The following is a 12501-nucleotide window of genomic DNA, read 5'->3' on the forward strand; positions in this document are numbered from 1 at the left end:
TTAAATGACATCGAAAGTCACAAAAAATCATTGCACGAAAATTTTCTCGTGTTAAATTCATGTTGACGTGACACAGACAATTTTCAATTTGCCACCAAATCGTAAAACAAATGACAAATGAATTAAATATATACTCAGTAATATTGGCAAAGAGTTCTATTTTCAAATTATAGAATTATTTTTTTATTATATTGTTTATAAGTGGCCAGTTCTAAGAACTTTCAGTTTGACCCTCGTATATACTCTCTTATGTACTCTCCTATGTACTCTCTTATGTACTCTCTTATGTACTCTCTTATGTACTCTCTTACGTACTCTTAAGTTCTCTTTGCCGACCATCAAAAAGTTATGTACTGTTTTGAGTTCTCAAAATCTTCTAATAAGATGCTAAGCTCACTTCGCTCGCACATTTACAATCTGTAGGTAGGTACGTGACTCCGTCTTAGATTTGCTTACTTACTAAAGGCTCACGCATTCAGTTACTTAACTAGGCATAATATACAGTTTGGGCTGAGGTCTGTTTTTTACCTTGTGACCCCTCCCCCCCACCCTTGTCGAAGCTAAAAATACGTCCCTGTCACAGATTCTTCTCTCGCTGCTGAAACAGCGTGTCTTTAACTGTCGAAAGTACTGAAAATTTTTCTTATTCGTAATATTTTACTTTAAGCTACCTGCATTTGTTTAACAGGTTTTCACACTGGCGTATTTTGCACTTTTATCCGAAACCGCACGACAGATTTATGTCACTCGGAATATACCACGCCTACCGTTACCAATGTTTCGCTACTCCCGGAAAAACTGGGTGAAAAATGTGCCAGTGTAAAGGCGCTGTGACTCTGTTTACTGAAATAAGTATAGCTAACTACAGTTATTTGCAAAGTTTTCGTATTACTGTCGCTTGAAAATAAACGCTTTGGTACGAAAAATGTTGAATCGTATTTACGCGACAGCTTTCAAAAAACTGTAGAATTTTTGTTTGTAGGTATTTGTATTCAACACTTTGTGGCACACTAACAATATTGTGAAATTGTACCGACGAGGACGCGTTTATATCAAAAATTTTTTGCCAAAAAAAGGTTTTTGTCTAAATGTAGACACGTTAGGTACATACTGAAAAAAATTGCTATTGTTAGGACGAAATTCTACCTAAAATATTCACGTACAAATGTGCGCAGTAAAAAAACCTTTTTTATGATTAATTACATATGACCCAACCTACCAGTGAAATCTATTTCCACACAGTTCATTGAACCTTTAATACCCTATAGACATATAATAAGTAATATAATATTGCGGGGAATTAGGGACCGAACTACATATTGACAGAATTAACGACCTCATGGGATGGTTCCGTACATAGAAATAACGGTAAATTATACGCTTGAGTGAATTTGAAACGCGTGTGGGATTAAATTGGGGGTTCCGTCTAAGACTTTACTGACCTTCAAAAGTTATTGGTTAGTTCGTGTTTTAGGGTGGTATTACACTTTGCAAATATCTTAGTAGGTACATACAACATATGTTTATCAATTGATGACTTCGTGCTTCAAACACCTGATCAATCAAACAATGTATAGGGGTACCGAATTTTTATGCATTTGGCAGTGGCAAGTTTTCAAGGAAAAATATAGGTTTTTTAAAACAGACTCTAAGTGGGTAGGTAAGTATTTTCATATTTTTGAAAAAAAAAAAACGTCTATAACATTCGAATATGAATATGAATTTGCTTTTGTAAAGTCACCAGCATCAAAAATCGTTTATCGTTTATATCTTTTAATGCTCAAACTCATACTTACCTACCAAAAAACGACTATAAAAACGAATACCTATGTACTAGACTTAAACGCTTGACCACCCATCTAACGACCAATACAATACAGACAGTAAGTATGTAAAACCGTAAAATTTTACGGTAACTGAGGAAAATACCCATTTTCTTGTTCACATGCCGCGGCGAGAGGGTTAAGGAAGCAATTAGGGGTTAAGTGGTGTCCTTGTGATGTTAAACGACACGGTTTAACTCGTAATGGGTGCACAAGATACGTATTAAGTGGGTAACTGCATTATCTGAATTTTCTCAGTAGAAAAGTATTTTAAAGAAACTGTACTATTTGTGAAAATGGTCCGTTTTTTTTTGACTTGCGTTTATTAAGTGCGAAAGCTGTACTGATGCTGAATATGAAGATATATTATAATCTATCAGAATGTTTATAGTACTATGACCGATGCGAGGATATGAGTGAAAAAGTTACAAATGCAAATAAAACGCGCTATATTTTGCGGCTAATTTAAACGCTCCTATTCAAAACAAGGGTTGTTATTTCACATTTCATAATTGCGCAGCTAATTTGTGGGCGCCCTATGCGTTCATCAGAGCGGCTGCATTCTGTAGGTACCTATAGCACATACAGCCTGTACTGAAGATGAAAATGAAAATCTAGTGGTAATGCTAAATATTACCACTACTCCACTAGGTCATCTTCGAGATCAATCTGTGTTTTTATACAAATTACAATTTACAATCACAAATTGTTACCTCCAATCCTGAATCTGATTAATTTACCTAGAATACCTCAACCCTTGTTATCCTACCGACACAGTTCATAGTTTTAGGCATAGTAATACAGAATGACTAGAGCTTAACAGTATTTAGTGCCAGTCACGTTTCTAAATAGAGTTCGGGTACGTCTGTATCAATTAGGCGTGTTGTGAGTAATCCTGGAGTATTGTGGCCATGGAGAACAAAATGACTAGCGGAGGTGCCATAACGGAAAATCTCCTAAGTAGTGCCAAAATACGAGTGTGCGGGGGACGAGGAACGTTACTGTCTTCGCCTTTACACGTCTTCTTTAGTCCCGATCATTTGTTGTATTACTAAAAATCGTTAACAGATGTATCAAAAAACCCGAACGCCCCGTTCGTTCACTCGTCGTTCACCACAGGTATTTGACCTAGAAGACGGCGCCTGACCTACCTGCATTATGACATCTCCGCTCATTTTTCCTTACTCCATGATTGTAGCCTTGTTTGTTGGTAAACATTATACCTAATGTTTATTTGTATAACGTCTGCGCATTTGGAATACGAAATGGAGAATCTTTGTGTATATATATGTACTAGTATTGTAATAATTGTATGGTATGTAAAGAAGCTTGTGGTAAAGAAACAGCCTCATGGCTCGATCGATGATAAAGCTGAAAACGGGTGACCATATGACATGGGCACATTAAAGTGGGTTTAAAACAATCTGATTATTATAGATCTTGCATTAGCAATATGAATTCCGACCTGTCTCAACAATCTTGAAATAAAACTAACTGTGAAGTGTCAGTGTCATTCAGATACCTACTTCTCATATTAATAGTATCTACTTTAAGAGGTGCGATCTACCAGAAACGTGAATATACATTTCATAAATGAAAAATACCACTCCTGAATGCAATGAATGGTAAGACACCACATTTATTAAGATCAGACGTGAAGATCCACAAAAACCGCTAAATATGTATGAAATCTTCTTAAATCTTGCGAAGCTTTACATATCCACTTATACTTTGTATGAAATGTAATGCATAAGTTTGTTTCCGTATTCACGAGAACATTTAACATGTATAAGAAGTTGTGCTAAGATACATATTTTGTAAACAAAACAACATCAAGTCTTTGCCTCTTGTTAATGCGTGGATAATCTTCCTACGTACCTATAGAAACTTTGAGACAGTTCATAGGTATATTATATGGCTTTTGAAAATGATATATACTGATCTAAACTTTGATCTAATTTTCGAAACCTCTCATCAAGTTGTTGGCCGAATTCATGATGTACCAAAGGATTTGGCAACTAGAACTTTAAATATGATATCACTTTCCACAATAGTTAATGAAATAAAGAGCATTATAAACCTTACAAATATAATAGAACTATTTAATAGAATAATAGAAGCAAAACTTAACTAAATAATAATGTAGGTTTATCCGACACATCATAAGGCTCAAGAAAACCAGAGAAGAACTCACCCTTTCTACATAATTTAGAAATGATTTTCCTATTAGTGGTATATTCATAGTAGTGGTTACACAAAGCGTAAAACAAAAGCCCTATTGTTCTTGTTTATTTGTGTGTCCGTCTGTCTATCACCATGGCTCTCGTGTAATGTAATCTACATAACAATATGTTCTTGTTATTATTCATACAGATTATGGATAGTTTGTTTTCGCTTACCTTCGATAATTCTTTCGTAAACAAAGCTTTATCTCGGTAGTGTTTTGTTGAAACTTTTCTTACAAATTATACCGGTTGATTGAGCCTGCGAAAATTGTATAAACTTTTTGCTAAATAACAATTTTTTTGTCTTTATTATTCTTCTTAATTTTTATTGTGTAAAAGTTTTAAGAGTTTATTTATGGATTTTCCATGCAAAAAAAATACTCTAATAATTTGGGTCGTTCGTCGTTTCGCCCCACAAGCGATTGGCACCGCGGTGCCAATCGACGAAGTACAATTTTTGAATGGGTTGATTCGCCCCGCGGTGCCAATCGACGAACTACACATTTGGAATGGGTCGATTCGCCCCACAATATGAAACAGTTCTTTTTTTGAAATTGTGATAGTCAGAGGAGATAAGCAGTTTTTATTATAACATTTTCCGTGTAGTATCATTACCTACTGAAGTTTTATCCATACTTCAAAACCGAAAAAACTGCATTTTTGTATCTGAGTTTCATCTTACGATGTACCAGGACAGCATAAAATACTTGAAGTAAATATAAAAAAATACTTGAAAAAAAATCTGAATAAGAGGGCTTAAGCCAGTTATTCAAAATATTTTCGAAGTTAACATAAGCACCCATTAGGACTTAATTTCATGAAATCTGGTAGTTGTGAAATTTTTCACAGCTCAAAATTCTCAGGAGGCAAAAAGACTTAGATCTTTTTCATAATTTTCATACAAAAACTATGTGTTTTTGCTGGGAAGAAGAAGTGGAGCAACAAACTCCCCAGCAACACATGTCCGTCTGTAGGTTAGAAAAACCTTTCAACAATTTATTATACATATATACATTTGTGTGCAATATGTATTACATTATACAATATGCAGCCTCTACATACCTTAACTAACACAAGCGTAATGAATTTAATGAAAAGAAAAATAGCCTCCAATTATTTAAAATAGGATATAACGGAGTGCCCACCTACATGTGCTATAATGTAAAACATGGATGAAACGAATATAGTAAATATTTCTCTGAGGGATCGCATCAGAAATGAGGTAATCCGTCAGAGAACCAAGGTCATCGACATAGCCCACCGAATCAGCAAGCTGAAGTGGCAGTGGGCTGGCCATATTAGCCGAAGAACCGATAACCGTTGGGGTAAACGAGTTCTAGAGTGCAGACTACGCCTCGGCAAACGTAGTGTAGGACGTCCTCAGGCAGGTGGAGTGATGACTTGCGCAAGACGGCTGGCAGGAGCTGGATGCGAGAAGCCGAAAATCGATCTCAGTAGCGTGCACTTGGAGAGGCCTATGTCCAGCAGTGGACTGCGATAGGCTGATGATGATGAAATTAGACCACTCAGCCAGGAACATAAATATATATATATATAAATGAGTTTACATAATTACTACTTATATAGTCAGTAAGACGACCAGGCATCACAAACAGCACCTGTTCACGAGCTTAACGCGAGGATTAGCCATCGCCCCCCTCGCACATTTTTGAGGAAGGGAGGCAACCCGACCGCCGACGCTACCGCAAGCAGTGCCGTTTAAGGGAGCAAGACGTACTCACTGCTACACAACTCAATATCAAGATCAATTATTATCAGATCTCGCTAAGTAGTGGTCCTTATTAACTATAATATATTCAAGGCAAAAGAATTTATTAAAATACAATGCATGTATCACGTCAGTAATTAACGACCACTATATTTGAAGCGGGTGGAACAGCTAATTAGTCAGAATATTTTCGAAGTTCGCATAAATTACTTTCTCTAATATTCGGGTTGTCGGAAGCCAGTAACTCTGACACCAGTCTAACCAAAGGGTTGCCCGGGTAACTGGGTTGGGGGGGTCAGATAGGGCAGACGCTCCTTATAAAGCACTGGTACTCAGATACATCCGGTTAGACTGGAAGCCGACCCCAACATAGTTGGGAAAAAGGTTCGGAGGATGAGGATGAATTTGTCTAAAATGCTGAACTCCTAGTACCCAATATAAGAAAGTTAAAATAATCTCAATTTTGATGCAAAACACAGTAGTAACAAAGTTTATATTAAGAGTCCATTATTCTAGACCAAGTATTTTGCTTATAATATTTTTGATGAAAATTATGAAAAAGATCTAAGTCTTTTGGCCTCCTGACGATTTTGAGCTGTGAAAAATTTCACAACTACCAGATTTCAGGAAAAGCAATTCAGTGGGTCGATTTACCTACGTTACTTTCTTCTCATGGTAATCTGGCCCGTGCTTTTCAGGCCGAGTTTTCCCAACTGTTAATATTCCTAGAGTTTTACACAATTCACTCACATTTACACTTCTGCTCTCCTGGTAGATGATGTCAATTTTCGTATCGACTGTACAAATAAATAATTGGAATTGACGATATTTGAAATGAGTTAACCAAATGTTTTACTGCGTGGTGCGAATCGACCTATGCTTAAGAAACCTTGGGCCATTCGCCCCGAATAAAACAAAAAACAAAACTGTGGTGCCAATCGACCTATTCAAAAACTGTACTTCGTCGATTGGCACCGCGGTGCCAATAGCTTGTGGGGCGAAACGACGAACGACCCAATAATTTGGACCGATTTGCAATAAATGGTTTCAGTTAGTGGTCATTATTTTACTGACTGTAAACTGTAAAATTTTGTAAAGTAAGCTTTTAATCCCATCTGTTTTAAACATTGAATGACAGAAAGCTCCTCTTAAATGCAAATTTGACTTGCGTCCTTTTAGAAAATAATCAAATATTAATTTACAAACACTTTCTTTTGTTAACCGAAACGTTTTAAATAACCTAATTAAGTCCACATTTTACACTAACAGCTCGAAGCAGACTATTTTACTGGGAATTAGAGAATTAGGAGCTATTTAGTGAATTTATTAGGCCACAAATAATCACGGGGGCTCTTCTAGTAATGAAAGTACAAATCAATGATACAATCGTATTCACTTGAGATTTGAAAACGGTGATTGATGAAGCTGATTAACGGTTAATGAAAGGACAAGCTTTTTTGGCTTAATTAATTATTGGCTTCGGCCTCAATAATTGAGCCGTAATTAAGAATACAGTTTTTGGTATCTGAATGGCATAATTTAGTTGCTAATTATTTTATACTATGTTATACTTATTTTGTAGTGTTTTATAGTGCTTTGTATTATGCTTTTGATTTCATGTATCATCCAACGTTGGATTTTAACTGAATAATGTATACGAAACGTATTAGAGTCATAATGTACCTACCTACACATTGATTTCTTCAATGTACATTTCCGATTTCTATTTAGGAAAGTCTCTTAGGAAATCTGTCACAAATAATTTTCCGAGCCATTTTAGAAATCATATCCTATATGTACATTGTCTACAGAAGCCGATCGCATACATTACCGTCGACACACATATGTAAGCGTATTCACCACATAACAGTACTACAGTAATGAACAATCACAAATCGTACTCAATAACAATCGCTCGAGAGGCTGCGAGCCGAGATAAGCCGACTAATGACTTGAACAACGTCCTGCATTGGCCGAGCCGTTTCACAAACATGTGTGAGTATTGGTACCCGCAGATTGTAGACTAAATAGTCGACCGACAATTAACCCTATGGCTGAACTTTATTAACACGCTTATATTAGCTTCACTTGTAACTGTGTATGTATATAAGAAAATCTTGGAGTCTTAATTTGACCCACTTCCCTGTCTTCGATTAGGATGAATATTTCACGAGATCTGAATTCTGATGACAATACATTACTAGCATGTTTTTTTTTTTAATATCTTGATTCCAATCGAAGTTTTCAGTCGGTCTAATAACGGGTAAACATCTGATCATTGTAATGTGCGTACTACCATTCATCTTCATACTGATTTATGAGCCCAATCAAACTATGGGCCGACTAAAAGTTTGCAGTTTGTTACTCTAATGACTTGAACAACGTCATGCAATGGCCGAGCCGTTTCACAAACATGTGTGAGTATTGGAATATTGGCAGAGGTCCGGTTTTATTGGTTGGCTGAGACAATTTGACTAAATATGTTGCTCTGACTTTAAAATGAACCTTTGTCAAATTCCGTTGTGTCGATGGTATTTAAAGGCAAAAAGAAAAATACTCCTATGCAATAATAATCAAGTTTGATTGATGATATGATTGTTACAATAAATGGTGTCAATGGCTTTATTTAGTTACCAAGGGCGCCTCCTAATTAGCCGCAAAGAGGCGCCCACCGTTGAGCTGCTTTGTAACCCCGTTACTGTTACTGTTACAGCCTTTTTATCGTCCCACTGCTGGGCACAGGCCTCCTCTCACACGGAGAGGGATTGAGCATTAACCACCTTTGTAATCCATACAAATAAAAACAAACGATAAGCTTTGGTCACCTACAGTAAAATGATAACTCTATAGTAGAAAAAAGTAAGTGTTGTAAGTAGATATTTTATTATTTCTAGTCTACTAAACGTCATTCGATGTCAGTAGTTATCTATTCTCTCTATATTAATATCTAAAACATGACTAGCCTAGACTACAACGTTAGACAGATGAAAAACTTGAGAATATATATCATCGCAAAAATGTGCCAAAAAACGTAAAAAAGTATTAAAGAAACAAATAACCCAATTTTTCGCATATCATCGCAGCTTTTAATTTAAAAACACCCGAATTTTATGAATCGTGCACGCAGTCCACGCTCCCTTATCAACTTCGTACAAAAAAAGTTAATTACGAACCCAAAAAACGTTGAAAAATATTACTGCATTGTCCAACGAAATATGTACGGATGTTATTTTACGCGACACAATTTTGCACTCAAGTAAAAATGTAGGGACAGAAAAATGTGCTACATATAATAAGTTCTAATGATTCTATGCGAAGTAGTAAATGTCTCTGGAAGAGTGTACTTATGCAGGAGTAACTTTTTGTTTAAAATCTCTTTTGTTTCTGCTTAAAGGATTGAATATTCTTTGAAAATGGAATGCGATAAGGTTGGTAGCACAATAGGGGTAAGAAATGTTACTTATTATTTAAACTGCTAAATGTTTTGTGAGGGCTTCGGTTTGTAGAAATATAAGACCTGGCAGGCCTTTTATGATGTTTCTGAAACGTCAGAAAAACACTTCAGGCGCATTCGGGCATAATTTAGACCAGAAACGTGTGAGAGAATTCTAAATGCTATCGAGGAGAAGTTCCATCCATACAAAGCCTTACATATAAGCTTTCTGTCTGCCAGTCTATGGTCATGTATCAAATGAAGATCAATTTCTGTTGCATAGATGTCCCTTCGTGAGTCCCAGTCTTACTTCAATAAAAGAAACTCTTTAGCTCGACGTTGAAACGTGATTTTAGAGAAGTGGTGAATACTCAAGTGATGTGCCTGAGTTTTGTATTACTTTTATCGATACTTTTGTGAGTAGGATTACCTGGTTTTAATGCGAGTTTGAGGCAAATATTCAGTACGGATAAAACATAAGTACTCTGATTGAATCCTTTCGATATTCAATGACAGTTGTGTGTAAAGAGTATATACATTTTAGTAGAAAAAACTATACCTTTGAATTTTCACGGAAATAAACAAATTTTCATAGTTCTTCCTCTTGAACAAAATAATTTTAGATTATCCGTAGATATATAATCATACCGTAGATAATATATCTAAAACTAGCTTCTGCCAGCGGTTTCACCCGCATCCCGTGGGAACTACTTACTTCCCGTACCGGGATAAAAAGTAGCCTATAGCCTTCCTCGATAAATGGGCTATCTAATACTGAAAGAAATTTTCAAATCGGACCAGTAGTTCCTGAGATTAGCGCGTTCAAACAAACAAACAAACTCTTCAGCTTTATAATATTAGTATAGATTACTTTGTTGAAGTTAATTCATTAAAATCCTTCGAACCAGTCTGTTATAAATAGGTACTAGGGAACGCTACATTATTCACATCCTAAAATTAACCAAAGACTTATTCGTAATAATAAGGAAGCAAATTAAAGACCCTCAGAAGAGAAATAGATTATAAAGATCAGGCAGAAGTAATTGTGCCTAAATCTATTGTTCCCTAGAGCTACTTAATTCCTGGAATCACCAAAATTATTAAGGTAGAAAATGAAATGAATTGTACTGAAGTATTTCTTTTACAAAATAAATTCTCCGAAGTGAGATGGATAACGTGTTTATGAAAATCACTAGAATTATTACTAACTGTAACTATATATACTAATATAGTATTAGAATAAGAATATTAAGTTTGTATATAAATGTATTACAATAACGTATGTAATAATGTCGATAATAAAACTGATAAATTACTGTAACTCGATCTAAATCATAAAATAAAAGTCATTTACTCAAAGTAGGTTGAAAATCAGCACTTTTTTAACGTCAAGTTTACAAAAGACTCCTCCAAAAACCCGCCCTTCACTACTTCCTATGTATTTTTGCTGGGAAGAAGAAATGGTGGAACAAACTCCCCAGCAACACAATTCTGTATATATGATACATATATTCAACACAATTCTGTATATATGATATATATATGAACCGTTTTATACAAACTTAATACATTAATACATGTAGTACTCTATTACTGTTATTCGGATAAAACATAAACTACCTACATAGGTACGTGAACACGTGAAGGTCGTTGAAAACTCAACCACAAAACAAAGCGATAAAGTTCATTTTACGATGGCAGACGAACACGTGTGTTTCAAAACTTTACAGACGGCAGGCGGGTCGGGTGTTATAAAATATTACGTAATTGGCTTATATAATAATAACAATAAACTGTACTAGTTGTATACAAATTTTATTGCTAACATTCCCACTTTTTAAACGACATAAAAAAAGGAGGTTCTCAGTTTGACCTGTGTGTGTATGTTTGTGTGCATTTGTCGCATGTATGACTGAACCGATTCTATCGCGCGTAGTATTTGAGAAGATTTTACGTATAGATATCTTTTTGCATAAAAGTTTTCAACGCACAGATATGCTTATATACACAAATAATTTTATATCACGCCTAAATTCACTAATTACTCAACCTCGTCCCCTGTCACCCTTTAGTCAACCTGATAATCTGCATGGATATTAAATTATACGTCAAAATTCAACACAGATGTTATCTTTAGCGTCCCTTGGGAAAAGCAATTTAGGTTTAACCTTATATAATACTGCGAGATAGCACGATTAATTAACCTTAATTTACATAACTAATGCTATATTTACGTTAAACTGGTGAACTAATAAATATTTCAGTAAGTTAAAGTCGTTTTGTTCATTTATCCCTGAGAATGCAAAATTACACCTTAGCCTCGTAGCACCGTGCTACGCCGTAGCGTTCCGAGCGAACGCTTCTACGAATCTCGTATGCTACGGACATCCAATCGTAGAATGGAATGTGATTCTCTAGTTTGTTTATATCTATAGTCAGAGTTAAAGTTCGCATTTATAGTGGAAGTCTCTACATTTATGCGCTCCTGGTACTCTGAACTTTGAGAATAACTTTAAGTAGTGAAAAGACGGTTTAAATGAATTCAAAGTTAGGTTAATGAAGCTCTGAATGTTTCTTAAAGTACTAAGCGATAAAGATGAAAGCCTTTTGCCACTTAGCCTTCTTTTTAACCGAGTTAAGTAAATTGGTACTTTATTTTGATGTTAAGTATATAGAGCAATACTCATTGGTTTTTATTATATGACGAGCCACGAAACCAGAATAAAACTTGTATCTTCATGTTCGTCTAAATAATAAAGGCCGAGTCGTTAATACTCATTTATTAGTATAGGATAGTACTTAATGCCTTAATTATCCCACAAAATCTAGACAGACATTGGATACTAACATTACAGTAACAATAAATTCGTGGCATAACGAGAGATATAAAAAACATAATGAAAAGAGAACTCGTAAAGATCGCTATACTTTGTCGCAGAAATACAAATTCTGTTGAAATGAAACATGTATGCTTTTACGAGGTAATATTTTACTTGTTAGGTAGATACGCATCAGTATCTAAGCCTTCAGTACATACAAGAACTTGTATCACGATGCGTTATTTAAATTCTGTGTAATTGTAAATGTTTTAGGAAAAAAAGGTTCTACTTTGTTTTCATGAGCTTTATGTATTCAATTTATCCTATGTGCATAAGCGCAATATCAGTTTATTTTCTAGCAATAAATAGTACTTAATTCTAACGACGAATAATTTCCATGTTTTTTTACAGCTTAAATTCAGTTACAGGTACATCACAATCATACTCATAGTTAACGTAATCTTCTTAACTT

At 35.2% G+C, this 12501-nt stretch overlaps 1 protein-coding gene across 1 annotated transcript in view; it reads right to left on the minus strand.

Moving 5' to 3' along the window:
* LOC124641785 (soluble guanylate cyclase 88E) overlaps positions 1 to 12501 on the minus strand; it is a 104127-nt gene that overhangs the window by 70691 nt on the left and 20935 nt on the right. The window lies entirely within an intron of this gene.

The sequence above is a fragment of the Helicoverpa zea genome, chromosome 23 (assembly GCF_022581195.2).
Source record: "Helicoverpa zea isolate HzStark_Cry1AcR chromosome 23, ilHelZeax1.1, whole genome shotgun sequence".
Taxonomy (NCBI): domain Eukaryota; kingdom Metazoa; phylum Arthropoda; class Insecta; order Lepidoptera; family Noctuidae; genus Helicoverpa; species Helicoverpa zea.